This window comes from Echinops telfairi, unplaced genomic scaffold (genome assembly GCF_000313985.2).
Source record: "Echinops telfairi isolate 266 unplaced genomic scaffold, ASM31398v2 ScPeMD7_5868;HRSCAF=6743_0, whole genome shotgun sequence".
NCBI classification, from domain to species: Eukaryota; Metazoa; Chordata; class Mammalia; order Afrosoricida; family Tenrecidae; genus Echinops; species Echinops telfairi.
Genome location: NW_022109767.1, coordinates 17,539,108 through 17,544,990, shown reverse-complemented (window position 1 = coordinate 17,544,990; position 5,883 = coordinate 17,539,108).

The window sequence follows — 5,883 nt, the reverse complement described above, 5'->3', positions numbered from 1 at the left end:
ACCACTTATTGAGACTGCCCGCAATGGGTATCATGCCAAGCGCGTTAGTGCACATGATCGCACCAAACTCAATCAACAATATCTAAGATCGTGTCGCTATCTCTGTGTTAGACACAATCTTAATATGGTCCCAATATTTATGCCCCCTTTTTAATATACCTCCTCCCAGTTATTCACACAAACACTAATCTGTGTGTTGCTTTGAAGAGAGTTTTTGAAAACAACCATTGTCCCTACTTGATTGACTTTAAGGAAGGGAGCTCATCCTTGATGTGCCTAACTAACTTAGCCAGATGAGCCCTGGACAGGCTTGCGCTTTCCCCGCTACAGAACTTGGAAGCACCAGAGGGACTTGACGTGAGGGAGAATTCTGCTTCATGCTTCCAACGCTGGAGGTGGTCACTTGGAAAGAAGGGTGACTACGTTAGGATCTAAGACAGCAAAGAACTAGGACACACTCTTACAACCACAGGAAATGGAATTCTGTGGTTCCAGATAAAATCACAAACTAGATGACAACTTGGTTTTCAGTCCTGTCAAACATAAGCTACCATGAATTTTATAAAGTGTAAGATAATAAATAAGTGGATTTTGCTTTGGGTGGCTACATTTTTGAAAATTTGATATTCAGCAATAGAACACTAACACAGCCCCTGTTTTATAGATGGTGAAACTGAGGTATATTAACAGCAAGGAGAGAAGAAGAGGAAAACAAACATACCACCAACCGGCTATTTTCTATCACAAGCCACTTCTAATTCTTATGGCTAGAAATAAAGTTACCCTGAAAAGCAATATGATATTCTCTTTTATTCAGCAAATTTCTGTTTTTCTCTCCCTGTATTATTCAGGGGGGTGGTGATAAGTGTTTTCTTTATTCAATCTATCATGTGAAACCAAACAAACTTTTTTTTCCCATTTAAAGTGAAACTAGAATTTCTCTCCTGGGAGTTGTCTTGCCTAGTGATGTGTGATGTATTTTCCCGATAAACCAAACGAGCGAACTCACTGCCACTGACTGTGGCCGATGGGACAGGGCAGGACTGCCCCTGTGGCTTTCCAGAAGCGTCACTCCTTACAGAAGAGAGAGCCTCATCTTTCTCCCAGACAGCGACTGGTGGCTTTTGTTATCAACTTGTAATTCCGAGTTGGCTGATGCTCACTACCAGGGTCTGAAATCTGAGCTGATGCAACCACCATGACACAAAAAGAGCCACACAGGTACTTCCACGTTGCCATGTGTGTAGAGTGTACAGCTTCTGAAATATAACCGAGTGGCTGTTTTGCATCTGTTCTTATCCTTGAAGGTTTTTAATACTTGGTGCTGTTGTTAATTCAAAGGTAAAAAGAAAAGTGCTTTCCCAAAGTTAATTGTCCAGTTAGCTCCACAACACAGAATTACACTAGAGGAGGTAGCTCAGGCATAACAAGCAGTAACATTGTATCTCAGTTGCAGTTTTTTTTTAAAGAAAAAAGTTAAATAATTTTCAAATGACTCTTACTGAATAAGATAGGAGTGTATCAATTCCTGACCCAAAGCACATGTAAAAATTAATCTGTACATTTTAACAAACCTCTGCCAAAGAAAGAATCACAAGGGGTATTTTTTTGTTTGCTTCTTATTGGCAGACTCCTGAGAAACGTCATCACTTTCATAATATGCGCACGATACATTTTCAAGAGACAAACTATGCACACAATGTTCACAGCACAATTCATGATAATACTTTCTAAAGAAATGTATAACCACCATGCCAAGGGTTTTAAATACAAAATATTAGCTAGTCATCACAATCACTTCCGAAGTAGTTGTTTTTGGTTTTCCTACCTTTCAGAGACAGCAACTTAAGCTTAAATCCAAACCAAATGTATTGCCATTGAGCCAATTCCAACTCTTAGCAAACCTATAGGACAGAGTAGAACTAACTGTGTCTGTGGGTTTCTGCGATTCTTCCACTTTATGTGAGCAGAAAGCCTCCTCTTTTTCCCGAGAAGCAGTTGGTTTTAAACAACTGACGTGTGGCTAGCAAGCCAACACTGAGCTACCAGGGCAGAGAATTTAAGTTGTTTGGTCAAGTTCATGCACTAACTGGTAAAAGTAATATTTCCACTATGCTCTACCTGACTCCCATTCCTACACTGTAGTTTATAGCAGCCTCATAGTTATTTCTTATGCCTATTTGTTTGCTTATTAATTCACCCAGAATGGAGTCCTTGAGTAACCCAAAAGGTTAAACACCCACATTCTAGCCTAGTGGTCAATGGTTCAATCCCACCCAAAGGCAACTTGGAAGAAAAGTCTGGCATTCTGCTCCCAAAAGATAGCAGTCTTGAAAGCGCCATAGAGCTGTTCTACTCAGCACACACACAGGCACCGAGGTGAGTCAGAATCGACCGGCTGGACATGAAGCAACATGCCAACTGAGTGGTAAATGGGAAGCGGTGGTGGTACTATCACAAAGTCAAATAAAATTGTGATAGTCCAGGTAGAATAGAGAAACAAATCCAGAGACACACATGTGTGTAAGAAAGAGCTTTATATAAAAGAACAATTATATATTAAGAAAACATCTCAGCCCAGTCCAGTTCAAGTCCATAAGTCCGATATTGGGCCATATGTCCGATACCAGTCTATGAATTCCTCTTCAGACTCACGCAACACATGCAATGACTCTGAATGCAGGAAGACTGCAGGCCAGTGGGTGAAACATCTTATGGATCCAGTGACAGTGGAAGCATCTCAGCATTGGCATGGGTCTCCACGTGGTTCCTCCAGCTCCAGGGCTCTGGCTCCATCAGTGTGTAGTAGCTCTCCGTGTGGCTTGTCAACAGGAATGTCTTGTAGGGAGATGAAGTGGAGAGTCTGTATGTATCTGGCCTCCAGGGAGCTATTTATCTCTGTGGCACCTCCAGATGAGGTCATCAAGCTGCGACCTGATTGACTCCACCCCTTTGCAAGTTGACACGAGTATGTAGCTGCCACAGACCTATTTGGGATGTGGCTGGGACTGTATGGTATAGTTACTGACAATATCTGTATGAAACACATCACCGGCAACAACAGAGAACATTTCCTAGCATTCTTTTCCCACTGCAGGAGACGGCAGGGACGCCTCTAAAACACTGGTCCTCACAGCCATTTCCTTTGTGCCGACAGGTGCAAGGGAGACCACATTGCAGGCAGATTCACAGAGACCATCCGGGGCAGGGGAGAACTGCTGCATGGGGGTTTAAAGTCTCAAATCTTTACAGATACATTTCTTTTCCCTCAGAGGACCTGGGAGACTCAAACTGCCAATCTTTCAGTTAGCAACGGAATGTTTTAACCTCTGCACTCCCACAGCTCTCCACAAAGCAGGGTTCTCTTGTTTGTAAAGAATTGTTTTAACTTGCTCAATTAAGGTTCCTTAACATCTTGAATTCAAGTCCGGAAAAAGAATAGATATCTACTCACTGTGTTTCTGTCCGCATTGCTGAGGTACTCCAGAAGTGCAATGCAGTCATGTGCTCCATCACATCCTTTTGGGTAAGGCCCAACTCTCTGTACATCTGCGGCCCCAAGCCCCATCAATCTAACAGAATTAGAAGTTCCAGGTACATACTGCGGTTTGTAATAACAAACAGGTGCTACTTTGCTACGCACATCAAAAGACTGTTCCTACTATTATGACCGTCTATCAAAATGTAAGCTATTAATTTTTGACATAGCGTCGGCCTAGGTCTGTACATTTTTGAAGGTGGCGTTTCCATCTTGCTAAGCCTTCCCTGAAGAGTTCTGTGCCTTTGGAGGATGTGTACGTCCTCAAAATGATGATTACGACATCTCAGGGACTAAAGTCTGCTCTTCTGGAATGTTCTTTGACTTGGGGAAGGAGCAGAAGTCTGAACGGGAAAGAGCAGAGCTATAGGGTGGGATGGGGTAAAACTCCCCAACAAAATTCCCCCAGGACAACCCTTGCCATCCTTGAAGAGTGAGCAAGTGCATTGTTGGGAGGAAGAAAAACAAATCCTCAGTCCAGCTTTCCTTAATCTCATCGAGGCAGTTTTCAATTTTGTTAAATTTTCATAAGGAACCCTAGTAATTGGGCTTTGTCCTTCAAGGAAATCTATCAAAATTACCCTTCTGTAATTTCAAAAGAAGGGTCCCCATGACAGTCTGCGTTGAAAGTAACTGGCCCAGCAGGTGCCCTCTGATGCTATTGTTTTCATTGCTTTTAAAAATTATTATTTGAAAATAGTCGAATAAGACTAAGACAAGTGTATCACTAGAGAACTTATCTGCAGCCGTCTATTCATCACAAAGACATTTTTAAGCATGTTTTGTTTGGAGTAAATCCATGCATATGTGAACTGGAACCTAACAGGCAATTCTTTTTGGCCTTCCCTCACATCTGCAAGTGTTTCTTTAATGCTTTTATGCATATAAAAGTACGTCACACTCTGTATCCCAAGACAAATATTTGACTGGTGTCAGCGATAAGCCACATCCAACTATTACAATTTATGTACAAATTTGACTTAAATACAGTCATTTATAATCTGGGGACTGTCTCTAAATAATAAGGTGTTCACACAATGTACAAACCACATAATGCCTTTTTCATAGAGCCTATCATGGATGCTAACAGATGCATGACTACATGGGAATACTAGGGGATACTATAAATCCTAAATTTATAGCTAGTTAAGAATTTTCTTGCATGACCAGGGTAAGTGCCACATTTTGAGAGCAGATGTTCCTGAGATGCTAGCCACCTGTGTTGGGACATTAAATAACACTCTGAATTTTTTGACAGCACCCTTAAAGGGGCCCATAGATGGAGTAAAACCACAATTTTACTAGCTCTTCTTCTAGTTTATACAGGAGCCCTCCTGGTGCAGTGGTTAAAGCCCTAGGCTACTAGCCAGAAGGTTAGCACTTCAAACTCACAAGCCACTTGGAGACAGAAAGATGTGGCCATCTACTTCCACCATGCTTACAACCTCAGACAACCTATGAGGGCCTTCTACTCTATCCTAGAAGGTTACTATTAGTTGGAATCAATAAGAGGACACTAGGTTTGCTTTGAATGTTATTCTAATGCAGAGGAGTCACTGGGTGACACAAATGATTTCGCACTCCGCTGGTAGTTAAATTGTTGTTAGATGCCATTGAACTGGTTCTGACTCAGCGATCCTCTGCACAAGAGAACAAAACACTTCCCAGTCCTGTGCCAGCCCCACAACTGTTTGTAAGCCAACCACTTCATGCCTTTATCCCCCAATTTTGAGAATCCAATTTATATACTGCCCACTTATATCAACCCAATTCTCTGAGAAGACAATCATATTTTTCGACATGAAAAGTCTTCATTCCAGTTGGAACCTTGTGAAGTCTGCATCCATAAGCAAAGTCAAATCCAGACAGGCCATCCATAAAGTCAGCAACAATATGCACCAGTTCACAGGCTCAAAAATCTCCATCTGGTCGGGTTCTGGTCATCAACTCAATGTGGGCTGCCTCACTCAGCCTCCACAGGATTGGTTGCTTTGCCTTTAGACCTTGGGCTCTCACCAGTGCTCCACAAGCCTAGCCCCCTTGTGCTAGGTCATGAACTTTAGACCAATCAACCCACTCTCATCTTCTCCTTTTCCCCTCCCCCTGTAAACCAAGTCCACACATGTCAGTGACCAAACTCAACCCATCTCTTTATTGCTGCATTTCTCCCACTTCCACTCAACAAGTAGATCCAGGTGGTCACCTAGCAAGCATTTCAGCCTGCTCATGGGCTCCTTTTAACATTCAGTCCTAGAGGGGAGTTTTCTTCATAGTTCCAGATTTTTTTCAGCTTCTGACAAAGACTACTGGTTTCTGAGTACTCCAAAGCACTGGGTGGGGCATAT